Source organism: Henckelia pumila, chromosome 4, assembly GCF_033568475.1.
Source record: "Henckelia pumila isolate YLH828 chromosome 4, ASM3356847v2, whole genome shotgun sequence".
NCBI lineage: Eukaryota > Viridiplantae > Streptophyta > Magnoliopsida > Lamiales > Gesneriaceae > Henckelia > Henckelia pumila.
In genome coordinates this window covers 140,541,756-140,565,121 of record NC_133123.1, presented here as the reverse complement: position 1 = coordinate 140,565,121, position 23,366 = coordinate 140,541,756, and positions in this window count along the sequence as shown.

Here is a 23,366-nt window from a genome sequence, read left to right as displayed (position 1 = left end):
TTCGAAATACATGCTGAAAAATTCATAAGAAATAGAAACGGCATCCAATCTTCGACCCGATTGCGATAATACAACACATAGAATCTCAAGAACATAAATCCATACTCAAATTCTGAGTTCTTCACACACACAATTTCGAAATATCCTGAATCATAAAGATACTTACACCAAATTTAAGCTCTTCTTTCAAGGATCACGGAACTATGCCCGAAATTTAATTCGGATGCACGGATCTTGAAATATTTAACTTGGAAGACAAAATTCCAAGGTAGAATATGATGTTCTCGATTTTGGGCTGAAGAAATTGATAATTCTGATTCAAAATGCTTACAATACACGTTCAGATTCATGTGTAGACAAGTGTCCTCCACTAGCTATAAAAATTGCACTTTGACCCCTCATTTCTTCACTATTTGCAAATTGGCCCTTGAAACTTCTTTTTAATTCAATTTCAATCTAAATAATTTAAGAATATTAGAATTTAAATCTAAACTCCAAAAATTCTCAAATTAAATATTTTTAAATTAAAATTAAATAATCTCGGGCCTTACAGATACACTTAACAGGCCCCTATTTTCAGTTAATTGTTAAATATTGTGATTCAAATGAAAGAGTCAAATACTTTCAGACAAGTGTCCCCACCACTTTTGAGATGGGAGAGTTTGAAAAATAACCTTGGTCAACCAAATTTTTTGATTTATGACGTTCTTTCAAAAAAAATTTGCAAAATGACCTTCAAATACAAAGAAAATGCAAAAACAAAATAAAAAAAAAATTGAGAAGGTTATATTCCCAAATCATGGTCAAACGGAGGTTATTTAGTTAAATAAATCCTTTTTTTTTTTTTTTGTTTTGAGATGCCATCTTGTCTATCAACCCTTACTTTCTCTATCCTGATATATACATTTTTTAACATCAACTTTGAAATATTAATTTTTTTTTAGAGAACAAGTACAATATTACAAGTAAACAATTATAATAATTTAATGAAACTGCCCTCACAACCGACGAGATTTGAGCATTGACTCTATTAATTTTTTTTTTTGAGATTACAAGTAATCAATTACAACAATTAATGTAATGAAACTGCCAGCACAATTGACGGAATTTGAGATATAATGAAACTGTCCGCACAACCGACGAGATTTGAGCATTGACCCTATTAAATTTTTTTGAGAGTACAACTACAAGATTACAAGTAATCAATTATAACAATGTAATGAAATTGTCCGCACAACCGACGGGACTTGAACACTGACCCGAGACTTTCTCATTTCAAACAAAAAAAACTACTTAAATCTATCTAAATAAATTAAAAAACTACCTACAATCAACGAGAATCAAACGTGAGATCAATTGATCTCAATACCTCACCCTTAGCCCAATGGCTAAGGGCTCATTGGCAACTTTGAAATATTAATATTTGTACAAATTTCTTGATTTTACTTTTCTGAGTAGAGCAGCCATAATAAACGTGTTGGTGACGTATTATCCAATCCCAACAGGTAGAAGCCTTTATTTGCAGTTATCCTGCCATTTTTTGCATGTACTAATGAAATAACAAATATTTTTGCAAGAATATAATATGATACCCATACGTACCCAACAATAGCAATTAAGAAGGAAGAATTGGATGATAAAGTTCCATCAAAGGGGTGGCCTTTCCTTCCTGGTAACATTGACTCCAAATTAATTTTCAAGTAAATTAACCATTAAGTTACTTATAGTTATTTGATTATGTATGCCAAAAAAAAAATAAAAAAAAATCGACCTACTTTTCAAGAAAATAGGCAAAAGGCAAGAGAAGGAACAAGACAATTAAGTATGTTTCTATAAACGGGAACACAATTTTGCAGCTAATGCTCATGTTAAGGGCAGCACGTGAAACCAAATGAAAACCTGCGTAGCCAAATTGCAAGGCCAACATAGCCAAGTCCAGCTGGAATTTCTCCGCTATCAACCACATTCTTGTACCTACGGCGCCGCGGGAATCTGCCATTACTAGAGAATTAATATGAAGAATAAATTTATATACTAAGGTAGTGTAAAAATAAGTGATTATGGAGATTCTTTTAACAAATTTTGTGAAAAAATCTTCATAATAATTTATTTTTAGAGGTTGCAAACACTGTCTAAATAAAAAAAGATTCCTAGTTGTAAATTTATTGATTGAAGTTTGTGTCGTTGAAAACAAAAGATTGGTGCTGAATTTGTGATGATTGTATGCTATTGTTTAGGGTGTTATAAATATTGTTGAGAAGCTTAGCGATATACATATACAGAGGGTACTCCAACAGAGATTATATTTTCAAACCGTACCAAACCATTTGTTGTCTTTCCATATTATTTATCCCTCACCAATCCCTATCTTTCATAATGAAATAATTCATTAATAATTGAAATATTAAGAGTGAAAATTAAATGTTTGATATTTTATTATAACTCTTATAATATCTGTTTGGAAAATATGTAATATATTTCACTTGATGAATCCATTGAAGTCATACATGAAGGAGACAACGTCCCTCAACGTGGAGTATGATGTAAATGGTAAAAATATTTGAACTTCACTATAAACAGCTAGCGAATGTAATCTTTGCTCACTTTTAATTCTTCGATTCAGAGTCTCTCACGCATGTGGTAATTGATGTGTCTACTCATGAGAAGCATGCCATTAACGATGATAATTGAAATGGTGGAGTGTGAGACCTCCTGTTCGATATTCGATATTCGAAAATTTCAAATATTTTGAGTTGAGCTGGATTCAAAATATTTGAACTTATTAGTGAATTATTGAGTGGATATTAAGGTTACAAAATTTCTTTTGAAAGCTCGAAATATACGAAAAATCTGAAATTTATGTATATTCTTTATATCATTATAAAATCATTTGCGCAAAAATTAATCATATGTTACACAAATTAAAATTCATTACACAAAAATAAATAAAAAATTAAAAAAAATAAAAAAATAAAAAATCGGGGCAAAAAACTTGTCGTTTTATTATGATTATGTATATTTGTAATATGTTAATATAAACTTAATTCTAACCATATGAATCTTATGGGGGAAAATCGGCGTTAAATAAGTAATATTAGATTGATTTAGTGACTTTCGATGGAAAAAATTACAAAAACCCAAAAAAAATGTAAGCTACTAGTCTAAAACCAAAGTTCCAAAAGTTATACGACTAAAATAAAAAAACAGGCCAACATATAAAACTGAAATTATAATTTTTGAAACATATAATATTAGAGAAAAAAGGTAATTTTGGTTCGGTATGTTTGTCATTTTGCGAATTTGGTCTTCTATATTTTCATATTTCAGTTTTAGTCCTGTATGTTTCGATTTTTGGCAATTTCAATCATTTTTTTTTAAAATGCTTACGTGACACTATACAAATCATCATTGCATTAGTGTCACATCGGCCCCCAAAGAAATTTTCCCTATAATATTATCAAAATTTTGATAATTACGAGAGAGGGATAAAAAAAAATCACAAGATTGAACATCTCCATGCGAAAATTATAAAACTCAACTCGGGGACAATTACCGATTTCATTTCTGGTGGTCGTGAAGGTTTTGTAAAAGAACAAATACGTATGTAAAACCCTTCGATGGTTTTTTTCAAAAAAATTTTTCTTAGGACAGAAAAGACAAAGTGTTGACTAATTCAATATGTTAGAAGTAGATATAAAAAAACAAAAGTTCGGTTTGGTTGCGTACTTGCGTTGTTTGTTAATTGCGATTAGGTGGGGAAAAAATGCCAAATGTCATAATTTCAATGGATGTGGCAATGCCCAGTCTCTAGGATCGAACGAACCACCAATAATACATCTTTTCTTCCATATTTTATGGAGACTTTATTGCAGAAAATATTTTAATTCAGTTGTACAAAATCAATCAATCAATCTTAAAAATGACACTTTAGACTTTAATTTCATGAGGGACAAAGACAACAACTAATAATCATCGTTATCTAAAGTAATTAATTCCACTCGCAAGTCGCAACCCACGCCAGTGCTCCTACCAAAGATTAATTCAAAGATTACATGCCCTGTGCTTTAAGAGACAATTATATTATGTCCTACCCTAAATTCAAACCACTAATCTTTCACGAATCTTAGAAAAAGTGGATGCATATCACAGAAAAATTATATAAGCGTCTCAAATTTATTGGAATTTAATTTAATTGAGTTCGATCATCACTTTTGTTTGTTCGAATATAAATTCGAAATAAATTATATGAATTATAACTTATGAATAAATTAATATGATTATAGTTTCATTATCTATGAAAATGTTGAATTAAAATTTTTCTAATATGATAAGATATTATATAATTTGATAATATATTAATTTATGGAAAAAATATAATTCAACGATTTCGATTCTTGTATTCAATTTTCTGAATCAGAACCTTTTTTAAAAAATGGAAAAATTAGTGCTCCATTCGAGATGCACGTTTAAACTTTATATTTGAGATACCGTGGATCTATAATGTAACATATTATCTATTCATATATATTATGTAAGAACCTCTTAGTCTCTTGATATGTTAATTTAAATGATTAATAAATTAAAAAAAACCACCCACACACTTAAAAAAAACCACCCACACACACAACCGCTTTTATCCACCATCTCAATTTTTTTTTTCCTTCAGTTATGATTTTTTTTTTCATTGAATTACTTTTTTCTCCCCAATTTTTGTATTTAATATATAATACAATAATTTTATTTTTCGGCTTTAATGAAATATAATTTTATTATAAAATGAAGTTAGCACGCAATGCGTGCAACAAAATGCTAGTCTAATTTATGTTTGAGCTTATCTTTGATCTACCAAACGAAAAAATACAAAAATATAATCACATACCAAAATGAAGAAAATATCAAATTTTAAAACACCAGCATACCCTTAGGCCCCGCTTGGATTTGGTAGATATTTTTTTAAAAAAGCACTTTTTAAGCTATAATTTTTGGCTTTTGAAAAAGCTCTAATTTTAACTTTAAAAAGTGCTTATTTAAACACTTTTTGGTCAACCAAACACTTTATTAAATAAAAAGCACTTAAAAAAGTGCTTTTTTGGCCTAACTTTTGAAACCAAACGAGGCCTTAATTACTATCAGGGTGGATCCAAAAATTTTATAAAGAGAGATAAAAAAATCCAAAGAATACACAAAGATATATGTATATACATATATATATAATAATCGATAAAAAAATTTAAATATAATTTCAAATATAAATAATATTTTTTAATTTCATATTTAACCACTAGTAGAAAAGTCGCAAAAGACTTCGGTTATTAAATGAAGTCGTAGGTAGATAATTATCGAAGTAGTGTCACGTGAAGTAATAGGGTACTATTTTACTTCGCGTTATAACCGAAGTCTTAGCCCTGAAATTACCGAAGTCTTTGGCCGGTTCATGGAGCCAAAACCGGTCCAGCATTAGGCCGATGCCGAAGTAAAAACATATATTTTACTTCGTTAATTTCATTAATTGCTGAAGTAAAAACATATTTTTTACTTCGAAAATTTCATTTATTAACGAAGTAAAAGATGTTCTTTTACTTCGTTAATTTTATAAATTCTCGAAGTAAAATATATTCTTGTACTTCGTTAATTAATGAAATTACCGAAATAAAAGATATACTTATACTTCGACAATGTCACTAATTGACAAAGTAGAAGACATTTTTTGACTTCAACAATTCACTAATTGACGAAGTAAAAGGATGTTTTTAACATCCCCTTCTTTTTAACTTCGTCATTTAATTTTAGTGAAGTAAAAACATATGTTTTACTACATAAAAATTTAGATACAAAAATACCACAATATAAATACATTTTTTAAACATAAAATAAACTAATAAAATTCATAAAGTATCCATCCCAAAACGACGAACATCCATAAATCTACATATATATCCACCAAAATAACCCGAAAATATGTATGTATCGACAAGTATTTCCACAAAACTAGTGTATTAACAAAGACAAAACAAAACATTATCCTAACGTGCATGACACACTTAGACACCTACATAGGAGTAGAGAAATTCACTCCATTCATTTCTAACTTCATCAAAATGATCTTGGCTGTAATATTGGTTCTTGATGGATCCTGCAACCTGAAATGTAAAAAAAAAAAAGCTAAATGTCAATAGGAATGTAATCATTTTCAAGAAACAAGTAAACATCTATGGTTTCTTGGTGAGGTCACTTGAATGTAAAAACATCTATGAGACTGCAGGCGTGATAAAAGCAAACAAATAAATGGAAAAGCAGTGTTGCAGAGTATGTTCCATAAAAATACATAAAACCAACTCTACTATTAAACTCAGTTTGTGGTAATGACTAACGATAAGTTTGTGGTAATGGTGCAAGACTAACTAGTCCCAAGATCTCTTAGAAGAATAAGAAGTTTCAAATCATTCTCCATTAAACGATCAAATTAGGTAGAGAGGATCTTCAAAACTGCATATAGTAAATTAAGGAAAGAGTAAACTCAATGTAGAAACTGCAATTGTGCTTGTCAATTTGTCATGGTTGTTATGTATATACCATTTGTGCGCATCTTCTGGATCGGCGAGAGTAGAAAAAAAAGATCTAGTTTGATTATTACCTGATAGATGTGTAACCTTGTAGATGTTGAATCATAAAATTGCTCATGCTCCCATGCAATCTGGAATACATCACAGCTTTAGCCTTAGGAATAAAAATCTGAAAGTTGATCTAGAAAAAGTGAGAATATATAGAAATTAATGAAATTTAACACACAAGATAATGGTTTGAGAATAAGACATGTTTCACGCAATACACAACTTCTGGGACTCAACAAATATCCATCAAGATACCCCGAACTCACTACATACACTTATCCAATTATTATATTTCTAAAGAAACCACCATTAGTTCACTTAAACACAATTTTTCTTGACAGATGAAATTTGCTGCCAAAAGTATTCTTAGTCCAGAGACTGCCATTGTAGTCCAACTATGCAAAAACAAACAAGATACTTACTCGAGGATTAGATATGTTAATCTTCTTGTGCTTCAGACCAACTTTTAGTCTCAATTCTCCAGGCACGCTGGAAAAACCCTGTAAAATTACACTAGTAAGACAGAAGCACAGTTGCATAGAGATAGCTTCCTGTCAATCGCCATGTTTCTACATCACAAAAACTAATCAGGGTTACCTCAAAAATTTGTTTTATATATGCATTCTCGGGAGGCTTGGAGACATAATCCATAACTCATTGTTAGATGAACCAAGGTTATTCAAGCAAATAACATAGTCAATAGTTTCACGAAACCTTTGGTCCAAGCTCCGTAGCCACTATTAAAGCCTCTGTGTCAAATCAAAATCTGGTAAAACAGACGACATACGAGTGTGAAGGATAGTAAGCCTTTTGTGAAGAAAATGTATCTTTTGAGTTCCATTGTAGTTGTAAGTTTCTCTAGATTTCAGGACAAAGAGAAAATTATACTTTCCTCTTGTCTTAGGATTTTTAAACAAAGCTGAAAATAACCTAGCTATTTCTAGAAGTGCCACAATTCCACTTCCATTGCTATCACTTCCAACGGATAATGCCTGTAAGAATTGAGATGGCATAAGGCCATATACTATCCAAAAAAACAAAAAATAAAAGAAAGGTAAATGTTCAGTAAAAAATAATTAACTGGAGCAGCTCCAAATGTGTCATATGATGCCACTACAGCTATAGTTGGAAATTGATTGGAATTGCATTCAGCTCTCAAGCCTTGTAGTCATCCCTGACATACCACAAAATCCAAACGATTGAAATAATTTTATTTACACAGTTTGAATATCATTGGAACTAATGTTGCGATAACTCTCCCACATTTAGGACTTACATTGACATGGGGGTAGGAGGATTGATGGCTCAACCCATGAACCCTCCTCATTTTGGAGGTGCGGTGCTACATCAATCAATAGATCATTGAACAAAACAAAATTACACAAGAAACAGACTGTAGAAATATTTAAAAAGAAAAGAAGATATAAACAAAAAGAATGAACATACATTAATTTGCAGCAAAGTCTCCCTAGTCACGTTATGTATTGCATCGTTTGTGTTTCTTAACAATATCAAAAGATTTCGGAAGATAAGTTCCTGCAACACGTTGAATAAAAATATTAAAATTTGAACAATGGTGGAGAACAATAATATGGTAATGCCCTACTTGGACACTTATCTGCATAACCAAAAACAAGCTAAGTAATATAAAATGATGGTAAAAAAACGACAAGTATTCTAATAGCATAACTAAGGTCACATGTTGTCACCCTAGGAGCTTCTAGATCCTTTGCAATGGCAACAGAAGGCACCAGCATAAGATCGGCACCTCTACCCAGAAATTCTGGCAAAAGATGGGTGAATATAATAATACATTCCACAAAACGAAAATTAAAATCCGAATTACAATCGCAAATATATCTCACTTACTCAATATTAACCACATTGGTTTGACAATCCAACTGAAGGTATATCTTGGAATATATCTGCAAAATAACAATTCATTATCAGCACTCTCAATTTGGTTTAGTTATAGGAAAAATGGATTGGATCAATAACTACTCGAAGCTCAGTAGAACACTCACTCACGGAGAGACGAATTTTAGTTTTTTAATTGTTTTCTGAACAAAATGGGAAAAAAGGGAACATGAGTGTGATGTGACATTACTATTGGTATCAATAGTAATTTGGCAATGATAAGAGCACCAAACACCTGCAAAGCATTGTCAAAACCAGTGAATAAGTAAAAATAATTCTATGCTCCCTAAACTTTTGTATACCAAGCAGAACTAGTAGCATAAGGCCAAAACGTATCATAATCCCGGTAGATGAAGCATGAATAATATCAGACTTGAATTGAGCAACTGTTGAAATTATTCTTGAGCTAAGTGCAAGTGAAAGAGGTACCTTTTGGTACCAGGGACATGGGAAGCTGCAATGAGAGTTTAAATACGCAACCTTTGAACCATTAACATTAAAGAAATATAATGTTACTTACCCAAACAAGAAAAAGAAAAAAACTACCCAGAACAACTAACCCCCTAATAGAAAGAAAGAAAAAATCAGAAACCAACCAAAAACTCGAATACAATCCAAAAGGAGAAATCAAAAACAAAACGAAAATCACAAATACGCAACCGACCATTAACAGTAAAGAAATATAATGTTACTTACCCAAAAAAAAAAAAAAGATATACCCCTTTTTCGCTGGATATTTTACAGCTTATGTAATGTATTACTACTACAACTCAGAATAATTGACCCTCTACAGAAATAGAAAGAACCAAGAAGGCAGCCAGAAGGAAGTCAAGAAAACGATTGAGTAGTAAAGTATTCATTTATACATAATTAAAAAGTGAGGATTACTGATCTAATTTCAAGAAACTGATAAAAAAAAGGATTACTTACTTATAAATATATAAAATATATTCACAAACAAAAATTAAATCTCTAGATTCCCTATTTTTCGTGATTCATAGCACCAAATGTACCTTAATGACAAGAGCAGTGGAATCATCCAACACTTGAATAACCAGCCAATGAGACGGCCATGAAATATTACAATCGGCACCAATGGAGATCTTGTAAACCTGTCCAAAACCTACAAAATACGAACAAAAATCAACCTGCCCAACATTACGCTAATTCTTGCCTACAAGGGCTGCAAACAGATATAAGTGCATAGATATTACTACTGATATAAGTTCAGTAAAACCTTTTAGAAGAATTTTTGCGTTTCAAAATTCACCAATACAAGAGAAGCACCAAACGATGCATTTACAGAGCACCATTTCAAAAAGAAAAGCACCTTCAATTCTCCTCTACGCTCGACCATAAAGTTTCAGTGCCTCAAGAAACTTTTTATGCTCCTGTTCTGTCCATTGTTCCCTTTGTTTCGTGATCGTATACTGCTTCCTCACCTGTTTGAACTGTAACACCCGGTATTTTTAATACGTAAATTCGCATGCATAATTAGGAATTTTATTTATTTAGAATTTTAGATTATGGGTTAAATAATTATGTGAAATTATTTATGCATGTTTTAAGTTTTTTTTTTAAAGCATTTAACCCATAATTATTGATTTTCATGATTTATGGAAATTAATTGTTTTGATCGCGTAGACGGGATCGTGGACGGACGAGATACCAAAATACTTAGCCAAAAATATTTTATGAGGTTTACGAGCCTTAAAATAATATTTTAAGGTATTTTGTCAAGAAAAATTTAGTACTTAGTTATATATTTATTTAAGGGTTTATTTTTAGTCAAAATAAGTCATTTTAATGACTTTTATTAAATTTTAAAAATTTCCTATTTTAATATTTCGTGATTTAGCTATTCCCATCAGATTATTATTATTATTAGGGGTTTTTAAACATTTGTTTTATGGTATATTATCTTCATAAATAAGTTATTATCCTAATTAATTTCTAATTAAACCAAAAATCTATCCTATCTACCCTAAACTCACATCTCTCTCTCCCTTAGCCGCCTCCAACCTTCTTCATCAGCCTCCCTCACGCTTTGACAGAAAACCACAAGCCCTTAGCCGATCAAGCTCTAGATTTGAAGGTTTTTGGTCCGTTCGTCGTCCCGGAGCCCGTAAACGCATCTATCTTCGTCGATTTAATTATCAAGGCATGATTCTTTCTCTATTTTTCGTGCCATATCAGTTATTATGCGTGTGTGTGTAGGCATCAAACTTTTCATTGAAATTTTTAGTAAAACAAATCGGATTTCTGGAGGTATGCACATGGTTCTTTGATTTCATTAACATACTCACATTTTTATGGTTATGGGCGTGCATGGCTGCTGGTCCATGGTTCAGAGGGGGGTCTTAGGGTCCTCATGGTCGAGTGATGTGGTTGGAAAGGGGCTGGATGGGTCAAAGTCGAAGCAATCACTTCTGGTGCATGTTTCGCGCAGGTTTAGGTTTCTGTGGAAAAGAGGTTCATTCTCCTTCCCCAGGCCACCATTTTGGGTCAGGTTTGTTAGGTTTGAAAGCTTTAGAAGTTGGCTAAGATGGAGAAGTGGTTTCGTGGACTTTTATGGTCTGAGTCGTCGGCACGAAACCAAACTCTGGGACTGCTCGCGTCTGCGCGCGAGCTGAGGATGGGCCGACTTGCAGGGCTTCGTTCTACTTTGTTAGGACTCCGTTTTGGCTGGTTTTTGGCTTTCTGGAAACGTCTTGAAGTCCTCTAGGTGTAGATGATGGAGCTCTGGCCGGTAGATGGCCAGAGCTGGCTGGCAACAGGCCACAAAGCCTGCTGCTCGCGGCCGAGAGCTGCAGGGAAGGGGGGGTGATCGGGTTAAGTGTTAGGGCTGGTTCCGGGTAGGGTCAAGGGCCTGGGTCGGGTCTGGATGGTAGTGGGTCAAGTCGGGTTGGTCCGGGTCCGGGTTAAATTAGTCGGGCTCGGGTATTTTTATTTTTAGGTTTTAAGTTTAATTAAGTGTTTAATGGGCCTAATTAAATCTCAAAATTTATTTGGGCTCCATTAATTATTTTGGGTTGAGTTTAAATATTTTTGGGCTTAATTAAATTAATTAAGTGAGTCCACTAAATTTTTATGGGCTTTGGGGCCCATGGAAGTTATTGGGCTAGTCTTTGGACTTTTGGGCCCATTGGGCCAGAATAGGTTGTTATTGGGCCATGAATGTTTTAATGAGCTACATTTAAGTTTCTTAATGGGCTTGAATAATTATTTTAAGTTAGTTCAATAATTTTTATGGGCTTTGGAGCCCACGGAAATTATTGGGCCAGTCTTTGGGCTTTTAGGCCCATTGGGCCAGATTAAGTTGTTATTGGGCCAAGTATGTGCTAATGGGCTTTAATTAATTAATTGGGCTTAGAAATGTAATGTTGGGCTTAAGTATGTTAATGGGTCAGTCTCAGTGTTAATGGGCCAGATTTAAGTAAATGAACTTGAGAGTTTAGGGCCAGCAGTTCAGTACAACCCATGAAAAATTGCATGTGTCCTGAATATATATTTAATTATTTTTATGCATGGAAGTTATTTTTATATTTATATGATAGTATGAAATTAAAGTAAATATATATGAAGGACACATTTTATTTAAGTACATGCATTCATGAAATAATTTTTTATGCATGATTTAATGTTTAAGGTTGAGCAAAAGAAAATATTTTATGTTGGAAGTTGAAGTAGTGTGACAATTTAAGGGGGATTCGTCCCCATATGTGAACTATTGAAGGGCAGTTTACTACCAATTTAAGAGGTGATTCGTCACCGCCACGTACGTTGGTTTCCACGCTGATCAGTATTTAATGTATGATTTAAGTTTACACTATGGATACAACCATGCGATGTTAGAAAATACTTTGCTCAACAATGTTTATGTATTATTATGATATTCAAGTTTAATTTAAGTTATGTTATGTTCATGATATTTTAAGCATGCTCATTCATGTATATGTTATGTATTAGTATTAAAGTGATTTAAATTATTTTAAACCCTTGTTATGTTAGCATGTTGGGCCTCTAGGCTCACTACACTGGTATGGTGCAGGTGAGTACGTAGAGGACGTAGTACCCACCGGAGGCGAGGACCTATGAGCGGACATGCAGTGATCCCCCGCGGCCGTCGTCTGAGTCTTTATGATTAAGTTTTTATGAAATATTAAACAAGTTGTTCTTTTATTCGTTTTCAGTGGTTGGTACTAGTACTTATTTTTATTTAAATATTTTCAGTGCATGCAAAATTTTATTTAATTGTTTAGGACAACATTTTTATTTAATGCATGACTCAGACTTTTAATTTGTTAAAGGTTGCATTTTTATTTAAGTTATTTATTTTTAAATCTAATTATTCTGTGCATATATGTATGGGCATGTGTGTACATATATTTTAATTAGTATAAAAAAAAAATTCCGCATTTATTATTAGTAGTAGATGTTTCAATTGGTATCAGAGACGCGTTTTTGGTGGGGTCATCACTGCTATGCGAGCTCAGAAATCCACGCTACCGGTCTGTAAGTTTTAATTGCTTTTAGTATGATCTAGTAGTATCATGTTTAAGACTTAAGCATTTATGTTAGCAGAAAATTTTTAAGTACTTAGTTATGCATGTCGATTTACGTAAAGAAACATGTGGTGGATTACATTACCCAGTTCGAGAGAGGGTCGCTTCGTGCCTCTTATTGCTGAGTGTACCAGACAAGTTGAGACAGTTGTGGATGGATTGCGGGCTGACATCAAGCATGACGTTCGCATGTTGGAGGTCACTACTTACGAGGCGGCAGTTATCAGAGCATTGCGTTCTGAGGAAGGGAGACGAGAGATGCAGAGGTAACAGCAAGGCAAGAAGCAGTTCCAGCAAGGAGCTAGGGAATGGGGCATACAACTGCCCAAGGAAGAAAAACACCACTGGGCGGGTGTTTGTCATGCAGGTTGAGGAGGCAGACCCAGATACCTCCTTGATCACCGGGAGAATTCTAGTTGGAGGCAACTTCACGTTTGCTTTGCTAGATTCAGGGGCTACGCATTCGTTTATCTCCCTAGAGTTTATCAGACGGATAGACATCACACCTGAGATTGCTGATAGTGGTTATGATGTCACTATGCCTTCAGAACAGATTATTACTACCACCAGTGTCATCCGAGAGCTGGAGTTAGAGCTACAGGGGCACTCCATTCGCGCAGATGTAGTAGTTTTGCCGTTGAGCGGGTTTGATTTGATATTGGGTATGGACTGGTTGACAGTCAATGGAGCTTCGATTGATTTTCATCGAAGGACAGTGTCAGTGAAACCATCAGAAGGTGACCCGTTTACTTTCTATGCATCTCAGAGTAGTAGTACTCCTCAGGTGATATCTCTTATTCAGGCGAGAAAGCTGTTGAAATGGGGTTGTCAAGGTTTTCTAGCAAGTATTGTCACGGCCTCAGAACCATCTAGCAAATCACTATCAGAGATAGAAGTGGTTCGTGATTTTCCGGACGTCTTTCCGGAGGATGTTGCAGGAATTCCACCAGTGAGAGATGTGGAGTTAAGTATCGACTTAGTGCCAGACACCGTGCGTATCTCTAAGGCACCGTACCGACTTGCTCCTACCGAGATGAAAGAGTTGAAGGAGCAGATTCAGGAGTTATTAGAGAAAGGCTTTGTTTGTCCTAGCTTTTCTCCATGGGGAGCTCCAGTGTTATTTGTTAAGAAAAAGGATGGTAGCATAAGACTTTGGATCGATTACCGAGAGCTCAACAGGGTCACTGTGAAGAACAAATATCCACTGCCGAGGATTGAAGATTTGTTTGATCAGTTACAAGGAGCTTCGGTGTTCTCTAAGATCGACCTGCGATCTGGTTATCATCAGTTACGAGTTAGAGATGCAGATGTGTCCAAGACTGCTTTTCGGACACGTTATGGGCATTACGAGTTCTTAGTGATGCCATTTGGGATGACCAATGCTCCAGCGGTTTTCATGGATCTCATGAACCGGGTATTTCAGCCGTATCTTGATCAGTTCATCATAGTCTTCATTGATGATATCTTGATCTACTCTAGGAGCATTGAGGAGCATAGGCAGCATCTACAGACAGCCTTGCGGACTTTGAGGGAGCATCGTTTGTATGCCAAGTTCAGCAAGTGCGAGTTTTGGCTTGAGCAGGTGGCATTTCTTGGCCACATTATTTCGAGAAATGGGATTGCAGTGGATCAGTCGAAGGTTGAGGCGGTTCAAAATTGGGGGATTCCAAAGAATGCTTCGGAGATTCGCAGTTTCTTGGGTTTGGCAGGATACTATAGGAAGTTCATCAAGGGTTTTTCTTCTATTGCAGTACTCTTGACTTCCTTAACCAAGAAGAATGCGAAGTTTATTTGGAGTCCAGACTGTCAGAGGAGCTTCAATCAGCTGAAGGAAGCACTCACTACCGCACCGGTTTTGGAAATGATAGTACCACACGAGGAGTTAGTGGTGTACACTGACGCGTCTAAGCTAGGTTTAGGTGCAGTACTTATGCAGTGTGGTAAAGTTATTGCTTATGCGTCGAGGCAGTTGAAGATTCACGAGCAGAACTACCCGACACATGATTTGGAGTTAGCAGCAGTGGTCTTCGCTTTGAAAATCTGGAGGCACTATCTGTATGGTGAGAAGTGCAAGATTTTCACAGACCACAAGAGTCTCAAGTACTTCTTCACTCAGAAGGAATTGAACATGAGACAGCGCCGATGGTTGGAGTTGGTGAAGGACTATGACTGTGACATTAGCTACCATCCAGGTTAAGCTAATGTAGTGGCCGATGCTTTGAGTCGGAAGTCGTCAGTGGTATCGGGTTTGACAGTTCAGTTACCACTGCAGAGCGAGATTCAGAGGTTTGATTTGGAGTTGTACTCGAGTGGTCATGCACCGAGCTTGTCAGTGTTGATGGTGCAGCCGATTCTGCGAGATCGGATCAGAATTGGACAGACTACTGATGAGGAGTTACGGCGTTGGAGGCAAAGAGATGAGGCCAAGGGTGGCCGTATTTATACAGTTGTAGATGGTATTGTTCAGTACCGTGGTAGGATGTGGGTACCGAACGTCGATCAGTTGAGAGCTGAGATTCTAGCAGAGGCTCGCACATCTCCGTACTCCATTCACCCCGGAAGTACGAAGATGTAAAGAGATTTACAGCTATTGTATTGGTGGCCCGGGATGAAGAGAGACATCGGGAGAGTGGTGTCAGAGTGTTTGACTTGTCAGCGAGTCAAGGCAGAGCATCAGCGTCCAGCAGGACTTCTTAGACCTCTTCCTATTTCGGAATGGAAATGGGAGAACATTACGATGGATTTTGTAGTTGGCCTTCCGAGGAGTAACAGAGGTTGCACAGCTATTTGGGTGATTGTGGATAGACTCACCAAGTCAGCTCATTTCTTGCCGGTGAGGACTATCTACTCCTTGCCACAGTATGCAGAGCTTTACATCAAGGAGATTTTTAGATTGCATGGCATACCTGTGTCCATTGTATCCGATAGAGATCCGAGATTCACATCCGCGTTTTGGAAGAGTTTGCACACAGCATTGGGGACTAGACTTCTGTTCAGCACATCTTTTCATCCCCAGACAGATGGTCAGTCAGAGAGGGTGATACAGATTCTTGAGGACTTGCTGAGAGCCTGTGTCATCGATTTTCAGGGCTCGTGGGAGACTAGACTGCCATTAGTGGAGTTTACCTATAACAACAGTTTTCAGTCGTCTATAGGTATGGCTCCTTATGCAGCGTTGTATGGGAGGAGATGCAGATCTCCTGTGCATTGGGATGAGGTTGGTGAGAGGATTTTACTGGGTCCTGAGATTGTGCAGCAGACAGCTGACATTGTGACTCAGATTCGGGATCGCATGAGGACTGCTCAGAGTCGTCAGAAGAGTTATGCAGATACTCGACGACGAGATTTGGAGTTCGCAGTAGGTGATCACGTGTTTCTAAGAGTGTCACCTATGAAGGGATTGGTACGATTTGGCCGGAGAGGGAAGCTTAATCCCAGGTATATAGGGCCATTCGAGATCTTGGAGAGAGTTGGCACGTTGGCCTACCGTTTAGCTCTACCGCCAGGGCTTGCAGCAGTGCACAACGTTTTCCATGTATCCATGCTTCGGAGATATGTCTCTAACCCATCGCATCTGTTGGATTTTGAGCCTCTTCAGTTGACACCGGAGTTAGCATTTGAGGAGAGGCCTATACGGGTCTTGGCTAGAGAGGAGCGCAGTTTGAGGACGCGAGTCATACCGATGGTCAGAGTCCAGTGGCTGAATCACTCAGAGGAGAAAGCTACTTGGGAGACCGAGGCAGACATGAGGACTCGCTACCCGGAGTTGTTCGGGTAAGTACTTTAATTTCGAGGACGAAATCCAATTTAAGGGGGGAGAATTGTAACACCCGGTATTTTTAATACGTAAATTCGCATGCATAATTAGGAATTTTATTTATTTAGAATTTTAGATTATGGGTTAAATAATTATGTGAAATTATTTATGCATGTTTTAAGTTTTTTTTTTTTTTAAGCATTTAACCCATAATTATTGATTTTCATGATTTATGGAAATTAATTGTTTTGATCGCGTAAACGGGACCGTGGACGGACGAGATACCAAAATATTTAGCCAAAAATATTTTATGAGGTTTACGAGCCTTAAAATAATATTTTAAGATATTTTGTCAAGAAAAATTTAGTACTTAGTTATATATTTATTTAAGGGTTTATTTTTAGCCAAAATAAGTCATTTTAATGACTTTTATTAAATTTTAAAAATTCCCTATTTTAATATTTCGGGATTTAGCTATTCCCATCAGATTATTATTATTATTAGGGTTTTTTAAACATTTGTTTTATGGTATATTATCTTCCTAAATAAGTTATTATCCTAATTAATTTCTAATTAACCAAAAATCTATCCTATCTACCCTAAACTCGCGTCTCCCTCTCCCTTAGCCGCCTCCAACCTTCTTCATCAGCCTCCCTCACGCTTTGACAGAAAACCACAAGCCCTTAGCCGATCAAGCTCTATATTTGAAGGTTTTTGGTCCGTTCGTCGTCCCGGAGCCCGTAAACGCATCTATCTTCGTCGATTTAATTATCAAGGCATGATTTTTTCTCTATTTTTCGTGCCATATCAGTTATTATGTGTGTGTGTGTATGTAGGCATCAAACTTTTCATTGAAATTTTTAGTAAAACAAATCGGATTTCTGGAGGTATGCACATGGTTCTTTGATTTCATTAACATACTCACGTTTTTATGGTTATGGGCGAGCATGGCTGCTGGTCCATGGTTCAGATGGGGTTCTTAGGGTCCTCATGGTTGAGTGATGTGGTTGGAAAGGGGCTGGATGGGTCAAAGTCGAAGCAATCACTTCTGGTGCATGGTTCGCGCAGGTTTAGGTTTCTGTGGAAAAGAGGTTCGTTCTCCTTCCTCAGGCCACCATTTTGGGTCAGGTTTGTTAGGTTTGAAAGCTTTAGATGTTGGCTAAGATTGAGAATTGGTTTCGTGGACTTTGATGGTTTGCGTCGTCGGCACGAAACCAAACTCTGGGACTGCTCGCGTCTGCGCGCGAGCTGAGGATGGGCCGACTTGCAGGGCTTCGTTCTCCTTCGTTAGGACTCCGTTTTGGCTGGTTTTTGGCTTTCTGGAAACTTCTTGAAGTCCTCTAGGTGTAGATGATGGATCTCCGGCCGGTAGATGGCCAGAGCTGGCCGGAAACAGGCCACAAAACCTGCTGCTCGCGGCCGAGAGCTGCAGGGAAGGGGGGTGATCGGGTTAAGTGTTAGGGCTGGTTCCGGGTCGGGTCAAGGGCCTGGGTCGGGTCTGGATGGTAGTGGGTCAAGTCGGGTTGGTCCGGGTCTGGGTTAAGTTAGTCGGGCTCGGGTATTTTTATTTTTAGGTTTTAAGTTTAATTAAGTGTTTAATGGGCCTAATTAAATCTCAAAATTTATTTGGGCTCAATTAATTATTTTGGGTTGAGTTTAAATATTTTTGGACTTAATTAAATTAATTAAGTGAGTCCACTAAATTTTTATGGGCCTTGGGGCCCATGGAAGTTATTGGGCTAGTCTTTGGACTTTTGGGCTCATTGGGCCAGAATAGGTTGTTATTGGGCCAGGAATATTTTAATGGGCTACATTTAAGTTTTTTAATGGGCTTGAATAATTATTTTAAGTTAGTTCAATAATTTTTATGGGCTTTGGAGCTCACGGAAATTATTGGGCCAGTCTTTGGGCTTTTAGGCTCATTGGGCCAGATTAAGTTGTTATTGGGCCAAGTATGTGCTAATGGGCTTTAATTAATTAATTGGGCTTAGAAATGTAATGTTGGGCTTAAGTATGTTAATGGGCCAGTCTCAGTGTTAATGGGCCAGATTTAAGTAAATGAACTTGAGAGTTTAGGGCCAGCAGTTCAGTACAACCCATAAAAAATTGCATGTGTCCTGAATATATATTTAATTATTTTTATGCATGGAAGTTATTTTTATATTTATATGATAGTATGAAATTAAAGTAAATATATATGAAGGACACACATTTTATTTAAGTACATGCATTCATGAAATAATTTTTTATGCATGATTAAATGTTTAAGGTTGAGCAAAAGAAAATATTTTATGTTGGAAGTTGAAGTAGTGTGACAATTTAAGGGGGATTCGTCCCCATATGTGAACTATTGAAGGGCAGTTTACTGCCAATTTAAGAGGTGATTCGTCACCGCCACGTACATTGGTTTCCACGCTGTTCAGTATTTAATGTATGATTTAAGGTTACACTATGGATACAACCATGCGATGTTAGAAAATACTTTGCTCAACAATGTTTATGTATTATTATGATATTCAAGTTTAATTTAAGTTATGTTATGTTCATGATATTTTAAGCATGCGCATTCATGTATATGTTATGTATTAGTATTAAAGTGATTTAAATTATTTTAAACCCTTGTTATGTTAGCATGTTGGGCCTATAGGCTCACTACACTGGTATGGTGCAGGTGAGTACGTAGAGGACGTAGTACCCACCGGAGGCGAGGACCTATGAGCGGACATGCAGTGATCCCCCGGGGCCGTCGTCTGAGTCTTTATGATTAAGTTTTTATGAAATATTAAACATGTTGTTCTTTTATTCGTTTTCAGTGGTTGGTACTAGTACTTATTTTTATTTAAATATTTTCAGTGCATGCAAAATTTTATTTAATTGTTTAGGACAACATTTTTATTTAATGCATGACTCAGACTTTTAATTTTTTAAAGGTTGCATTTTTATTTAAGTTATTTATTTTTAAATCTAATTATTTTGTGTATATATGTATGGGCATTTGTGTACATATATTTTAATTAGTATAAAAAAAAAATTCCGCATTTATTATTAGTAGTAGATGTTTCATGAACATCACGACAAAAACAAAATAAGCTGTCAAAATGCAAGATAAGTTGGATATTAGCACCAAAATTGTTATGATATATACCTAGGGAGAAAACTCTTCCCCATTATACTTTCTGATAGTTATCCAGTGCACTTCTTTGCAGAACTGCACTATCAGGGACACAATTCAAAGTAAACATGGTTTCAGGGAAAAAGACTGTTTCATCAGCTGTGTTACTGTCAACTGCAACCATGTTTGATCGCAAACTCGGCGCATCATTAAAAACTGTTCTCCTCCTTTTGTGATTCTCTAGTACTCTAAGATACGTGGCCATCTGTTCAGGTGTTCGCTTATCTGATTCTCTATCCCCTAACAGTAATCTATATGATTTGCTTGCTTTATATTTCTCAAAAAACAAAGTATACCATGTTTCTGGCAATTCTTCAAACTTGAACCTTTGGGACATTGTATCAACTTCAGATTCACTATATCTTGTACCAGCACTGAGGCTTCCTTTAGACTGCCCCTGCGAAATTCATTGTTAACAAACAAAATAAATGCAGCAGTGAACCAAAAACCAAAAAGACTTCAGCAATCTGAAACTGATCCTTCGAAATACCACCAGTAGGTGTACCCATTTTTAAAAGAGGTTTATTTCTGCTGCCTGACCCCGTGCCCCCATCTTGTTCCCGTGGTATGAGAAATTGCAGCGACGTGACAGTATCCATAACCGGTGTCTTCAATACCATTTTGTTTCAAAATCTGGAAATCGATGCTGAGGTATACTCCACAGATTTCCAACAAAAACCAATACAATCCTTTTCAAGAGGACCATAAACCTTTTTCTAACACAGTAGACCTCTCCGAAGTTGCGCTGGACCGATGGGATCTGGCCTCAAATTGGAGATCGAGAATGGAGATCGAGAGAGGAACCCTAAAGGGAGAGAAGAAGAGAATGGGTTTGGCGACATAAACAGAGGAAAAAAGAACCGATTCTACCTATGACTTTACCGATTATCTATTTTAAATTTAATTTGGTTTTTTTTACTTCATCAAATACATAATTCGAAGTAAAATGTAACTTAAAATTTTAAGTGAAGCCCGGGTTTTTTATTTGACGAAGTCTAATATAAATTTTACTTCATTAATTTTATTTTCAAAGTAAATAGATATATATTACTTCGGCAATATTAATTGCCGAAGTAAAAACTGGCAAAGTATATTTCATATTTTCTACTAGTGAACTTACAATATATATCTTTTGACGAGTTGAAACTTTCTGAAAATAATTAATAATAACTATATTAGATAAAGAGTTCTTTTATGGTGCCCAACTCATATGCCCAACTCCATGCCCACCATGTACAATATGTGAGTTGACCAACACAATTGATGAGTTGACTTATCACATATTGTACATGGTGGGCATGGAGTTGGGTATATAGAGTTGGGCACAATAAAAGAACTCATTAGATAAAATACGATATATCTCTTTTAATATAAGTAATTAAATTATTGTTTAAATATCGATTTGTTATTCGATTAATTGGTGATTACTTGGTTGGAGTACAATCAAAGAGCCATAAAGATGAATTACAATAAAAAAAAAAAAAAAAAAATCACTTTTCACTTTTTAAACTTGGATTGTTGGTTAACCGTAGAAATGATATTTTATTATTTCTAATAATAATAATTTATGTGTACAATATTTAAAAAACTAAAGGTATTTTTTTCACATAAGCCTCCCCTGATTACTGTACAATAATTATTCTATATTTATATCTAATGATAGCCCACGTACAAAATAATTACATACTAAAATAACAAAAAGAATCCCTATTCGAAAAGTTATCATAGCTATTTTGATCAAGCAATCTTATAACAAAATCACCAGCAAAAAAAGTTATGTATTTTTAATATAAATACTCAATCATTTATAATATATTAATTAATTTATTGGAGCTTAATTTAATTGAGTTCGATTAGCACCTTAGGTGGCTCGAATATATCATTTATAATATATTAATTGATTTAACTCAAAATATTATAACAAAAAATAAAAAATAAAACGATCGACTTTACAAACACACACATATATAAAGGGTAAATTGTATGTATAATACGAGAGTAGTGTGCATTACTATTAATCTTTTTTTGGCATAACCATTCAGGAGTTTAACAATATGAGGCTGGACCTTTTTTTAACGTACATAACAGCGTCTCTCATTAATTACTTGGACGTCAACGTTATATTTTATACTAAAATATTAATTTTTTTTATGTAATATATAAATCGAGTTAATCCGTCCTAACTCTCAAGCAATTAAGTGCATTGTGCATATATAAAATCAATAATGAGAATAGACTTATACTAGGCAGCCCGGTATTGCAATAAATAAATAAATAAAACTCCACTAGAATTTGGATTCTTGATATATTTTAAGAGAAAAAAAAAATTTCTACCTTTAAATGGTGATAATTTTCATGTATTATGTTTTCAAATTTCTTTTTATGATGCAAAATCCGTAATCGCTATTATTCATAACGTATTGGGTAAATCTTCGGATTAATGCAATAATTGTAGACCAGGCTAGTTAGATAAACTGCACGGATAATAAAACAAGCTCTATGTGACATATTCGTTCGAAAAAATATTAATAAAAAGAATCGAACTCCTAATCATTAGTTATCTAATTCACGAACTCGAACTCCCAACCATGGAAAAAGCGGTGCATGTGTAAAATATTCAATCTTCCAAAGTGGTCAAAAAAATAATTCCTCGTACGCCAACTAACTTTCAACGTCCGATCGAGACTCGCATGCTAAATCGGTTGGTGGAAGGTTATTATGTTCTCTCTTTTTTCTTTTTTTTTTTTCAATCATCTTTGCGTAGACATGCTTGAAATTAACAATTTACCTGAGATGCAATATGACGTGAATTTACACAAATCCACGTAATATAAATCAAATTCTTTTTTTTTAATTATCTAAACAGATTCCATATAGCTCAAGTTGTGTTACGACTTATGCACTAAAATAAGAAAGTTCTACAAAATTTTGCCCCGGAGAGTGAGCGTCTGCTTGTATTGATTTATAATTTGTGATTATAGATTTGATTTTTAAATTTTCAATCCATTCTTAATGATGATTTGTGGCATAATTCATATTCATCATATGCATCAAATAATATATAATTAATTAAACTTCATAAATTACTTTTGTCTAATATATATTTTGTTTAATATCACTCGTATTACATATCCATTTTTTTATCATCTTATCTGCGTATCAAACCAAGTGAAAATATAAATTATATTTTTAAGAGTTTCTCCATAATCCAATAAATTCGAAAACGATAAATAAAAACAGTACTAGTTGTCATTGAACTACATAATGGATATTTACGGTGTTTTTTTTCCCCTTCATGCTTTTGGTGCATCTGTGTTCCTTTTTAATGTATTAATAATAATCGA